This window comes from Lampetra planeri, chromosome 41 (assembly GCF_965212315.1).
Source record: "Lampetra planeri chromosome 41, kcLamPlan1.2.h2, whole genome shotgun sequence".
In the NCBI taxonomy this organism is placed as follows: domain Eukaryota; kingdom Metazoa; phylum Chordata; class Hyperoartia; order Petromyzontiformes; family Petromyzontidae; genus Lampetra; species Lampetra planeri.
In genome coordinates this window covers 8,314,135-8,328,293 of record NC_136147.1, presented here as the reverse complement: position 1 = coordinate 8,328,293, position 14,159 = coordinate 8,314,135, and the positions used below count along the sequence as shown (strand labels likewise).

Sequence of the window (14,159 nt, the reverse complement as noted above, 5' to 3'; positions counted from 1 at the left end):
GAGCTAACCACGTTGAGGGAGTTGCCGCTTAACAGTGCAAGGACTGGATGGGGGGGGGGGGGTAACTCTCAAAGGGTTGTGTACGCTGCCCAGCTGAGCGACAGGACCATGACGATGTTCCCAGTTGTAGCCTTTTGCTACTTCTCATAGAATCCCTTTGGCTAAGTATGGAGCAGTGGGAGAAACTCAAATTTAATTTATTGAACGAAACAATCAAGATGCTACATTTGCGGTGGTGCAGAAGCACACGTAACAACACTTTGGCCAACACATTCGCCAATAACACTGCGGCCCGAACAGGAACGATAAAACAATAGGTGACGTTTCAGGCAATGGCCCTTTTTTCATAGCAATCTCTTTTTCCTTTTAAGGGCAGCGTTATTGACGACTGGGTTGAGGCCATGACAGCGGGAAGCGATTATGGTTATTACAGTAGAAGCCAAGATCGCATAAATGTTACCAACCGTGGTGATGAGAGTAATAACGATAGCCATGATTCCCACGGAATAATAATAACAATGAATAGGTGACAACATTGATCAAAAGCCCATCATCCATCTGCAGTTGATAAAGAGAGTATCACTCTGTAGGAAACAAACATCTGCAGTCATACGGACACACTGTCCACATATATATTTTTATTAATTTTTATTACATTTTTTACCTGCATGACTTTACCGAAAAAACTAAGAGTATGAATCATTGCAGTCACGAAAGCTTCAAATCTAGAACACTGCCCACTGCCATGGGAATGTGGATGTTTCCGCTTGTGGCCCAGGGCCACCGCATTTTAAAAAGCAAACACCGATAATGAGATTGTATTGTAGCGGGACAGAAGTGCTATGAATAGAGGCGTTTCTGTTGACGTTCGCCCGAGGTGTTTCGAGGCTTGCCAGTCCGATGACGATATTGTCACGCTAAGTGTCACATTGTCGATCTGCGGTTGCGTTCGCACCCCACCCGCTACACCCCGCCATCAGTATTGCAAGCGTGCGCCAAGACCCAAATGACAAAGAAAGAAAAAGGACTTTCCTCTCTTTCATCCGATTTTCCACCCAGTGCCCCCCGCCCCCACCCCAGAGCTCTCCAAGCTTTCAAGGAGCCAAAACTAAATTACTGCTTCTCGAGAATGAGGAGGCTGCGGCAGCATTGGCTTGTGACCCATCATCACCAAGGGCCTCCGAATAGGGGCGGCCGCCTCGTCCAAAAAATCGGGGCGGCGCGTGGAATATTAATGACCCCGGCTGTCGCAGCAGCAGCAGCAGCACAACAACCGCGGCAAAGCCCTACTTAGCTGGGGTGACAGCTTCTTCCGCGACGCTACCGCTGTGCCCTGCCCGCTGGGCTGTATTATTGCAGATGGCGATGTCGATAAACAAACAAATTGTTTGGCGGTGGGGAGAGGGGAGGGAAAAATGGGATGCGAGTGCAAATCGGGATGGGCCCAGTCGCGCGGCAGTTAGCGCACTTGCGCCGTGAATCCCGCCAAAGCAGAGTTCGATTTCCCCGGCGCACGGATCATCGGTGGCGAAATGATATCTAAATCAATCGTGGCCGAGATGCAGTTATTGAGAACAGAGACAAGGAAAATGGGCGTGGGTAGAGAGGGGCACCGTTGCCGGACAGGATAATGGCCAACGGATGAAACCGGCGGTGAAATGAAGGTGGAGGTGGAGGAAAAGCATCTGAGGGGAGCACGCCGGCGGAGATGGCGTGGCAGAATCAGGTCGTGTGCAGGGGCGGAGATGGATGGTGAGGGGGATGCCAATGGCGTGGAGGAGGCCTTCGTCACAGAAGTGGACAATGCCGACGATATCCTGTATGTTGTTTAAAACATGAGATGAGGCTCAAAAGAAAGCTGTATCTGGTGTGGACCAATCAGTTTCAAGGACAATGCATATATTATCAGAGTGTGTTTTTGTTTGCATTTTGACCACAAGTATTGTAGTTAATGCAGACGTGATTCTTGTAACAAGTTTCAGTTTTGTTGGCAGAAAAAAGGAGAAAACCCCTATTCTTATATTTTGGTACTGGAAAAAGAGGTGTAATGATGAACTAATCATTAAGGATAGCGGTGGAGAAGGTTAATTATTAAATAAATCATGTCTCCTTCCTGTATGTCTCTCCACATAAAAAAAAAAATTTTCACACATAAACCATGACCTTCTGGGAGTGAATCTCATCCACAGCACTGGTTCATCACAAGCAGCATCCATGTGATGAAGAATGAACCGATGCTTATAGGCAGGGATACTTTTAGTACGAAATGAGTCTGAGTTTGACACAAAATCTCAATGCTGCATTACATGCAACGATGTAATACAACTTGTTGTCTGTAATCGGTTCACGTGACCCCTGCAGCCATGAGCGGCCATAGCAATTCACCACAACGTTACAACAACCAAAAACAGCGCACGCTTGTATCAAATCGTGACCTTGCGTCACGACAATTCATCAAATCACCATTGGGGGGATGAGGGATAGGGGAGGGGGCATTGTAAATCATTAGACCAACACGAAAGCCATCAGCCAAACCAAACCTTGCCCTGCCTGAACACTAAAGCTGTACGGTTGTGGGTCTATGGGTAAAAAAAAACACAAGTATCCATTTGTGTGGTTTTCGCCAAAGAATGTTTGTTTATTTTTGCCAAGGGTCTTTTCAGCCGAGGGTGCTGGGCCGAGGCTGCTGCCGCTGTTTATTGCCGGATAATGAAGTCTTGTTACCATTCGCTTTGCTCTCCTCAGGTTTTACAGACTGCCTGCCATAAACAAACAAGCGTGTGCGAGCGTGTGCGCGCCTGCTCGCACACGCTCGCACACGCACACATTTGCACGCGCTCGCACAAAAGACAATGGTCCCCATTTTGAAACTTGTTTAGACTACCGGGGCAAATTGCCGGATAGTGAGAACCTATTAAGGCAGGCACGCACGCACGGGGGGGGGGGCAAGGGGTGTGGCCGCAGGACCATTCACATAAGCCCAGCCGTCTTTGTCTCTCCTCCCGCCACCCTCCGTGCGATGGTGTTGACGGCGCACTCACTTTCGGCTGCGTTGACCTAAGTGGGGAGGGATGTCTCAGACCGGTTCAGATATCACTTGGCACTCGTGTGACGCCTTCCGTCTCCACAGTGCTGATGTTTACACACCACACCCGGTGCTCATTTGAGGCTAAGTCGCCCTAGGAGAGGCCCAGTGTTAGTTCTGACACCGCTTGTCATTGATGTTAGCTGTGAGCCCGGGATCAAGCTTGGGTCGCTGGGTTCATAAGCGGTGTGTGAACCGCTGCCCCAGCAGGCAACGAGCACCAAACAGGTGAAATTCTAATTCAAATGTTCCAATTGGCCACGATGTGGGACCAAGATCCAGTTATGACAAGGCAGGATAAAAATGGGGGGAAAAAATATTACAACAAATAATCCTACGTGCAGTTCAGTCCCTCTCCCGTGGTTACAGGGCCAGTGACAAAGGAATGAATACAATAAAAAGACCGGCCCTTGTAAGAGTTTAAGTGAACAGAAGTGGAGTCCGTCCATCCCTCGGAGGAGTTGGGGTATTGGGATGGCAAACCATTCTCCCGCTTTCTCTTTCTCTCGCTCTGTGCGTAGAGCCAAGCGCAGCAGCCGTGCGTCCACACCAACGAGATGCGACGCCGTCACGTCCTCGTTACGAGCACGCAAAACGTCACACACATGACGGGTCGGTGGGACAATAATGGCTGGCGGAGGCGGCGGTGTTTTTGCTCGCGCATTACCCAACGTTAAAAACACACGGGTGAAATAGACGAGCGGAAGAGGGCGGCTGAACGTTTAAAGTGTACGAATGTGGGAATGCAATCTTTTTACAAAATGTCTGCCATCCCCCCGCCTCTCTTCCCCTGGGCTAAACAATTAACCTTTTACACCGTAAACTAGCTCCTGTTCAAGTAAGAAAAGCCGACCCAGAAGGTGCCATCCCCCTGATATGCTGACGTCGCCCCGTGTATGTGCTTACGCCTTCTGACGTGATCGTTGATGTTGGTTCGATAACAAAAAATGTGCGTGCAGACGCATAGATCAGAAAGAAGCACTCGCGGATATTGGGGGCACACGTAAACAAACGTCACCAACGTGAATTACAGTATCCCTTCTTCTTATCACTCACACACCTTATATCGATCGTCGCAAAACTCTTTGCACCAATTCTTCCTTCTATCTCAAGTAAACTATAAACTAAACTACGTTTGTATTTTACCAGATAAGGGCCCACAGAGCTGTATAGCTCTTTTTCAGAAGCGACCTGGCCACAAATGATAGCTCAACAAAAGTAGCTTATCATGTGAAAATGTATAGCAGCCAGATGCTCTGAAAGCATGTCTTTAAATGTGGAGGGAAAAATCGACACGACCACAAGGAGAAGGCGCAAACTCCAAATATACAGCAGGCGTCGGGGTTGGGATTGAACCCAAGACCTCCCCTGCATACCAGCCGAGGTAGTTCACATCTTGCCATAGTGGCGCTTATCTGAGCCTTCATAGGGGGAAAAGAGAAATGACACGGAAGTGGAATAAAATGTATCCCGTCGTCCGTGTTTACGCGTGCGGATATAAGGAGCGGCTATGCGCGGATATGCTAACATTGAGGGTTTTTGCCCCCAGCGTTCTCCGCACAGCAAATCAAAACATCAAATCAGAGCGGAGGATTTCGCTAAAACGCACTCGTGGGCGACTGAATGAATGAACAATCCAAGTGAATGGCCAATATTATGCAATGCAAGCATGAATGCATAAAGAAGACTGAGGTGTGAATAAACAATCGCGCTCAGCCCCACCACCAGTACAGTGCCGACATTCTATTTGCTCAATGGAACAGTTGCTGCTTGTCCTCGGCCTCCCTTGCGTCTGGAACTCGCTTCCAATTTGTTGTCTGCCGACTTTGTGTCCTGTTCAACTCCGTGCTCACGATCTTCCTCGTCACTGCCCCAGACTGGAATTCGGATGGAGTTTGGAGGAAGATGGAGGAGGATGGGCCATCTACCTCCTCCAAACTCCATTCATGACAAACACGAAGACGTCTCCTCCCTGTCGCATATCTACCCGAGTCAGTCAACCCCCACCCACCACCACCGCAGTGACAATTCCTGTGCGTCCTCTAGAAAAGGATGCTGGAGTTAAAACATTTCAAACATTTCATGCTGCATTTGAGCTCTAAATCGGTAGAAGTAAAGGTGCAGCCCTGAAATGACTTTCTCACGCCAGGGCTGGCGAAGGCAGCCCCCAATAGTAGGGGGCCAGCTCCAGACAGCCACCCCACAGAATGTGTGGCTCCTGCTCTTCCGTGCTGGCCACATGGTCTTGAATGAGGTGAGAGTTGCCGTGCGTTATGCCCCACACCATGCATGTGCGAAATGCAAGTACATTATGCATGTTGATTAAATGTAAATAACTCAACCAACAATACATAACCATTGTAATTTATATTAATACATTAGCCCCTTCCTCTGGTATTTGTACCTGATTGGCTCAGAGCTAATGACATCACATGCATCCCTCTATCAAAGAACGGAAACAGGATTTCTCCACAATTGTGGCGGTCGCCTGACGATACTGGTTGTAATTGCCGGTGTGCCAAACTAGTAACTAATTGGCATGTTTTGTTTACGTGACAACCCTTACTAATTGGCTGTGTCGGGTGGTGGCGGGTTGAACAACACATTTATTTTTACGCGATCTAACCGACAAAAAAAACTTATATTGTGCATAATATTGGTCGGGAAAAGCCTACGTGTTAAACTGATGTTCAACTTCTTTCACACCGTACGTGGCCAACCGTGCCAAATCGCAGGTGCGGGACCTGCAGACGATCAACTGGCTGAGATGAACAGAGGCGGTGGGCCGGGGTGGGGCCGGCGGATGAAAGAAACTCGCCCCGTGGCTTCGACTGCTGCGCCGGGAGATCGAAGCGGCGAGCTCTCGTCTCGCAAGTTCAGCGTGCTCGCAATTGCGCGTAGATTGTTGTTTGGGGGCGTGGGGGGGGGGTAGTCAATGAATTTAGATATAAAAACGTCACGCGCTTGACGCGACAGCTGCCTCGGAAAAAATAAAACCGGTTGATGTCAGCAGAACGCCGCCCACGAATAAAGCTCGGGGACCCAGCACCCCCCCCCCCCCGACAATTTGGGACGCGTTCCCAGCGGTAGCAGCAGCAGCAACAACAACAACAAAACCACCACATGCACTACTGCCGCGGGAGGAGGGAGACACACGGGGGGGGGGTGGAGATGGAGCCGCCGCCTTCGCGCTAATACCTGTCGTATCGCTCCCCCGCAGGAACAGTGGGACTGACAAGGCCGCGATAAGAGGCCGTGCCGCAGCGCGTGACTTGGGGCTCCGGCTGAAACACAGTAAATCAATTCGAGTCGCATTACAGCCGTGTCGGGGAGCATTTTTCTACACGGCTGCATATGAGAAAGATGCAAAAACAAAAAAGAGCAGCGACAACGACGACACACGTGCGTGCATGCGCTCGCGCACACATAAACCCGCTGACGACGACGTTGTATAACAGAGCGTTTGGATGTTTGTGTATTTGTTAAATTGGAGTGGAGCGACAGTAGCAGTGGGGTTGGCATGCCACGCTATGAGCCCGCTGAGCCGAGTTCAAATTCTGGCCGCGGCTAACACCACTGGCGATTAATTTCAGAACTGGTACTACTCTCCCCTTCCTTCAACAATCTGCACTGCCCAGCGTAGTGAAGTATGGTAAAAAGATCCCCACGACCAACTCGGCATTGGGATGCCTTCATATATTGGAAGTTTGAAAAAGGCTAGACGTTTCCATGTTTGTTTTATGATTATATAAATAGGTCAGGACACGCGCAATTAGATGTGCTTTTTATTTGTAAAAAAAAAAGACAATAATGTTAGAGAGTGACAATACTAAAACGGAGACCCACGTGTGCAAATATATAGGCTTCAAAAATGGTTGTTATTTTCACATCTGGAATATTTTACGAAAATGTCTGCCGGCTCACAACTCAATCCTCGGTGGTAGAGAATGCAATTGCACAGAATGACATAGTATTCCATGTAATTGTGGTATCATTATTTGTGAGGCTTTGGACCAAAATTTGCTTACCCTTTATTTCTGACAGCAGATTTTAGACAAGGATTTATTTGCAGACCATAACAAGACAAAGAACCCCAGTATAGCCTGAAGAGACTTTTGGGGCAAGTGCTGTTCACGAGTACCTATGAAGGCCGGCACGGCACACACGAGGGGGTGGGTGGCCGTCTCCACACCCGGCCACTTTTATCTCCCCAGTGGCGATTTAAACACTTCTAACCAGGTACTCATTTGAGGCTGAGTCGACCTCGAGGAGGCCCAGAACCGGTTCAGATAATTGTCACTGGTGTCTGATGTTGGTGGCCATGAGCCAGGAATCGAACTCGGGTCGCCGGGTTCACAGGGCAGTATGCCAACCGGTGCACTGCCGCTCTACACACACACGCACATGCACGCCATCAGTCTGGGCCACGCGCACTCATCAACGAGCGAGGCAATCCTGCAAATGCATTAAAAAAAACATACAAAACATGGATTAATTTTAGGTACAAACGTAAAAGGCAAAGGTGCAGCCCTGCAATTGCTAGCTCCAAGCCACTGCCGGATGAAGAACCCCAACAAGAAGGTTCTGTAGAGGCAGCCCCTCCAAAGAGTATTTCGCTTACTCTGATAACGCTGAGCAAGCATCTTGTAAGCGGTGGGAGTTACCCACAATTCACCCCACCGCCTTGCGACCTGGCGATACGAATCGCCGTGGTGTGCCCGTGTGCGCTGCTGGGTGGACAGAGGCTGCTCGTGCCATGGTGTAAACTGACGCGCTGGGAGATTGCGTTGAACCGGCAACCTCTGGATCGCGAGTCCAGTTGTGGTGACCATTACGCGATGGCTGCGTGCCAAGACAGCAGCCGATGACCTATTGTTTTAAGAGCAATGTTTTAATGTCAGCGAACAGAAATAACGACGAAAAAACTCAAAACCTTCGTCAATAACACTGCCCTATAAGGAAATACTGGACTGTATATATAATAGGGGACATCTGGGGCAACGAACGGTCTCTCGTTCATACAGAGAAATCAACCTCTCTGTTATTCGTGCTTGTGCACTACTGCCACTGCAGAACCGTCAAACAACCCCTTTTATTAATCAGCTGCAATATCGGGTGGTGCAACCACTCCTCTGTAAATAATCCGTCGGGCGAGCACGGCATTGAAAACTCCGGTGTCGTTAAACCGCTAACAACCCGCGGCAGCGTCCTCCGCGAGACGCACACCGCGCCAAGCCAAACGGCGCACACGATCGGTTTGCAGAGGCGACGGTTTTCACATTCCGTCTCTCTCACTCAAGCGTGGTAATAATTCGTCTGACGCCTGCGAGCAGAGCGCCACCAAATTCCCCAGTCCTCCCCGACAGCCACCGACGGGCCCCTCCGAGCGCCCCCACCGACCCCCCCGCCCCCGCCACCCCCAGTAAACCCAGCAGCACTCTCTGTGCTGCAGCGATGACTAATGCATCACACTCATTAGCCCGTGCACAGGATAAATCTTTCAACGTTCGCGAGTAACTGTCACAATGCATCATGTAGCAAAGCCGTGCGGTGCCCCATTGTACATCTGCCGAGTTGGTTGTTTAGGGCGGGAGTGGAGGCGGGGCTAGAGGGGAAATTTGCAGTAACGTTTTGGGGCAAAAGACGGGAAAAGAATTTCGGCGTCGTTTTCCAAGTCGCGGTGTGGATTGGACGCCGCATAATTGATTTTCCGCAATTCAAGGTCACGATTCGGTCAAATTAATAATGATATCTTTTCGTTTTCAAGATATTCTGCGAATGTTCGGAGTATCTAGTGGTAGGAGGTGCTCATGCAAACCCATTACACGCACAACGTATATGTATTTTTTTTTAAAGGTGAATACTTATGAGCAATTTGATGCATGTATTTGGATCGTAAAAATCGACATTGTATTGGGATCTATTAATCCATTATTCACTCCACCGCGACAACCTCGGGCGGTGCTGTGGCTCAGGGTGAGTGAGTTCGCTGCTCGTTGCAAAGGTTCGCGATTCGAATCTCGCGGACACCCTGATTTTTTTTTATTTTACCAGGTAAGGCCCACTGAGCTGTATCACTCTTTTTCGGAAGCGATCTGGCTATCACAAATGATAGCTCAACAAAGTGGCTTATCACTAGGGAATGTATAGCAGCCAAAATAGTCTAAATCGAAACCGATTCTAAATGTGGAGAAAAATCCACGTGACCACGGGGAGAATACGCAAACTCCAAATATACAGGCATCAGGGTTGAGATCAAACCCGCGACCTCCTGTATACCAAGCGAGATAGTTAACATCTTGCCACCGTGGCGCCCTCATTATAACTGCGGGTGTAACAACTGCGACGATGCTACGGACCCGTCTGCTTCACAGTGGACCTCGTAGATCCCGTGACGTCATTCGCAAGTGTTGGCCGTCGTGTGCTGGTGTCGGGGGTCCAAATTTGCCAAATTCGAAGTACACCGCAAGCGACTCGACTGGGATCTAGTGATAGGTTTTTACCCTTTCAACTGGTACAAAAAACTGACACCTTTATACAAGGCATCATGTTAGCAATAACCACAACACAAGCAGTCAAAATGCAAACAAAAATAAACAACTCTGATGATGATAATGATATGCACTGTCCTTGAAGTTGATTGGTCCACACCCGAGACAGCTTTTCTTAGAGCCGAGTCTCCATTGGGGTTAGCTTACCCCTCGACTGGGATCATTATAGACAAAGCAATCGTCGTCTCCTGCCTGCAGACCACCACCTGCTGAGGCTCAGTGTAAACATGCGGAATCATCATAATAATAATGAGCTTCACATCAAGCCGGGGATCAGTTTCGGATGGCAATGGAGACCCACCCCTTGATCAGCTGTGAACTCTGCTCCAAATCTAAATGGCACAAAAACTGGATGGTACAAAATCCAAATGGCACAAAAACTAGATGGCGCGCCTTACGCACTTTAGAAGTAATGGTTCGCCAATTATCACTCATCCGATACGAGTGATAATTGGCGTTTTTGTCTCCATCGAGGATGGGCTGGGCAAAAATTTTAATTTAAAAACTAATTTACGTAACGAGTTTCCGTGCAGTGCATTGGTGACCGCGGTTTAATCGCACGGTGATCGCCAAGATTTGGTGCTTTCAAACAAACGTGACGTAACGTTTACATTTTATATTGCTCTTTCGCATACAAAGCATAAAATCTGGAAATTGTTTAATCAAGACCGCAATCGACTCGCCGTAAATCTTTTAATTCCGCCAGAAATTACGATAGCAAAAAAAAAAATTCAATCCAAAGTGAAGGTCAAGTCAGTTGGCGATTCATCGTGAACGTCTCAAAAGACCTTCCTTCGCTCTATTTTCCGAAAACCCAATTCGGTCAAAAGCCCTTTTAACGTTTCACTTGTGCGGAATGCCAACGCATCTGCTTTACTTTTTTTTTCTTACACGGTATAATACTTTGGTGTGTACATGCACGGTTCTGTTATTTCATGCCCTTTCATGCATTTCCACCCTCGTTTGTCATCACCAGGTGCCTGTCTGAACAGACCACAACCTGATCAATTAACGGCTACCTCGCGACTTTGGCAACGAACGACGACTCTACACAACGCGCACCGAAAGGGACCCCCGCGTCACGGGCGGGTAAGCGAGATGTTAATTTAAACAAAAACGCGCTTATTAATTGAACTTGACAACTGGTATTTCTTCTCTCTCCCTTTTACGGCTGATAAGTGCCCGTTTGAGCCTCACTCAGAGTGAACGCTCAATCGCTTTGTTTTACAACGACCACTTGTAGGGAGGGGCATTGTGCACTGTGCATGTGTGCGCGTGTACTGTGTGCGCGTGTACTGCGTGCGTGTATGCTTGTACTGTGTGAATGTGGGCGCTTTTGGGGAGCCGCAGTGTAGCAGTTAGCGCTACGCTGCACTACGAACCCGACGACCGCGAGTTCGATTCCTGCTCACGGCCTACACCAGGGACGATTATCTGAACCGGTCCTGGGCCTCCCCTAGGTCGACTCGGCCTCAAAGGAGTACCCGGTGCGATGCGTAAAACATTGCCACTGGGGAGACAAAGGCTGTGGTGTTGGGCACCCTTTTGTGCGCAGTGTCTGCCCGCATAGGTGCTACTCGCAAAGAGCACTTGCCTCAAAAGAGTCTGGTCATGCTATGCGGGGAGGATCTTCGTCTTTTTACGTATCGCGGAGAGCGGTGGCACAATGGTTGGCGCACTCCACATCAAACCCAGTGATCCAACTTCCATTCTCGCTCTCGCCGCCAATGTCGGCGCCAAGTGATGCCTGAACCAATGCCTCACCAACCCCCGCACCGACCGGAGGAACGAAGTATGGTCAAAAACAACAACCCACCCTCCGCCCCCGACCGACAACGGCTGCGAGGGAGAAACATTCATCTAGCAGCGGCTTGGAACGGACCTGTAAATTAGCATTATTTGCATTGCTATTCAAGCCAACGTGTCGCGCAAGGCGGCGGGCGGGCGGGTGGCATGGCGAGCAACGCACGGACGGCCGCTTTCGCCTTCCTAGATGGCAGCGTCCAGCACGGCAGCTGCTAACTGCAGGCCAAGTTGCCCTGTGGGAGGCTCAAGCCAAGCCATGGAATACCGATTGGCAATGGTGTGCTGTGCGTCACGGTCAGAAATGAAACCCGGGGTCCCAACAAGATCGAAGAGCAGTGCACTGGCAGCTGCATTTTAAACACACACACAAAAAGACAAAGATCATCCGTGTAGCCTTAACGGGCTGTTTGGGGCAAGTGCCGTTAGCGGGCGCCTTCGAAAGGCCGGCACGGCACACGAGGGGGTGGTTGGCCAGCACCACGTCCGGCTGCCTTTGTCTCCCTAGCGGCCATGTTTTCGCAACGCACCAGGTACTCATTTGAGGCTGAATCGACCTAGGAGAGGCCCAGGACCGGTTCAGATATTCATCACTGTTATTTTTCATCAGCAGGATTCGAACTCGGGTCACTGTGGTCCGTAGCACAGTGCGCTCACCGTTGCGCCATCGCTCCCCACACACGCATACGCACGCACACACGTACACTCGCTGTCCATCCGTACGAGCCCATGATGAACTGATATGGGTCACTACATCTATAATAAGCTAATTACCCTGGCATATGTTACACACCGTGCTATATTTATCCAATCGCATTAAACATGCATTGCCCGCCTGGTTTGCGCACCGTGCACACGGGCAGAATGCGACGGCCGAAACGGCACACGCAAAAGCCCTGCGGCATCCTCCGGGGCAAATTTCGATGTCGACGTTCACCAAGCAGCGGATAGAGAATGGCGGACAATTTCAATAGCATTCATATTTCAACAGCATTCATAAATTGAATTTCAAGAATAAGAAAACATTCTGCAGGGAATTTTTCAGTATACTTTGTTGTTGTCTTTTTTTCCATACTAGGTTTTAACTTTGTAAAGAGCTATAATTTTTAATTATCGGAATGTATTACATAAAGCAACAAGCTTATATTGCTGTAAACAATGAGTGAAATCGATATCCTATTTCAATTCCAAGCTCAGGGTTCCATTGCTCAACCAAGCACGCGGGGGCAGTGCTCATCTCCAGTGGCGGTCACGAGCCAGTCATGGTAATTCCACATTCCTATGGCAACCAAAAGGGATTCAACAGTGCATTGGTGTAAATCGACCAGAGTGTGATGAAAAATGCGCGCGCAAAGAATACAACTGATTTATACCTGATACATATGGGTGATCGTGACTGAATTATATAAACACTAATATATTTCTCAGAATATTGGACTCCTCAAATCAGGCAAAATTGTATTTGAGTCTAAGATTGTGAATAGAAAATTGAATGTCCGGGAAACCACCATCATAGCACGTCCTATCGGCTGCTGTGGGGCTGCGCTGCGAGGAACACAAGGCAGTGCAAAAAAATCCACTGTTAGACTGTACTCCTATGGTCCCGCACCTATGTTCGCCGCCTTCATCAACTCGCACTGATCAGCTTGGCGAAGAACGATCAATTAACCCACCACGACTCGCATGGGCGTAAAGGAGGCAACTTCGTTGAGCTCTCATTTCCTGGCCAGGACGCTTCTGAAAAATAAGCCAACGGCTCAGTGGGCCTTACCTGGTAAAATAAAAGTTTAGTTTTAGTTAAATGTTGTAAGTCATTTGCTTAAGTTTCCAATACTTTGCACTCCTATCATGTTTTTGTATTGTTTGTTGTTGAATCTTTCTGATGCGCCCCTACTGGACAACCGTGAAAAATAACTTTAGAGCTCATCGGATTCCTCCAGTATAAATACATATTTTGATTTTGATCTCGCATTGAGCCATGCGGGGGAGGAGGAGGAGGAGGAGGAAAACAAAAAAAAACTGGAAGAATAAAAAATTATTATAAAATGAATCATACACCTTGGCTTGGAAAGAAAATTGGTTTAAAACTTGGGAGCCCTCTGTGAGACAAGCCGCAGGCTGGGTAACTGGGGAAAAGAAATCCGCCAGTCTTGCGTCCTGAAAGCCGAGCTTTCAAACCCAAGTCAATCGCAAGTGACAGGAGGCTAGCCAAGGGGAACAGAGCCTTTTGAAAATGACAGGCAGGGGAGAGTGCGGGAGGCAAACATTGAAAAGTGTCTACACGGTTCATTCACTGAGCCGCTCATTCGTTTGCTTGTTTGCAGATGCGTGTATGCATTAAAAGCCGACCGCTTCGGTAAATTCAGTTGACGGTCAAGTATCCTGGGAATTTGACTGCACAATACGGGACTCACTTCACCCACCAAAACTCCCGGCGGGGATTCAAGTGCTAATTGAAAGAAAAAAAAAGACTATAAACACGTTTTATTGTATTGGTGATTGATGATTTACAGCCATGTGTTTGACATCCACCGCTAGATGAAGGCCTCCGTGAAATGATTGGACATCAATCGCCATTGAAGCAGCTGTGGCTGGGATTCAAACTCTGTGGTCCTCCACTATCATTGCGCAAGAAGTACTCCAAGAACGGCGCCTACCGCTCCACTCGTTCGCGATTCTACGTCAATTATTATTATTCTAGCAACGAGCAAACATCCTCC

General features: G+C 48.8%; 1 long non-coding RNA gene across 1 annotated transcript in view; it reads right to left on the bottom strand.

Annotated features, from left to right (window-relative positions):
• LOC144732163 (uncharacterized) overlaps positions 1 to 14,159 on the bottom strand; it is a 199,263-nt gene that overhangs the window by 132,433 nt on the left and 52,671 nt on the right. The window contains exon 2 of the long non-coding RNA XR_013588156.1: positions 6,284 to 6,369. This is a non-coding gene — a long non-coding RNA (uncharacterized LOC144732163). The remainder of the gene's footprint in view (positions 1 to 6,283; positions 6,370 to 14,159) is intronic.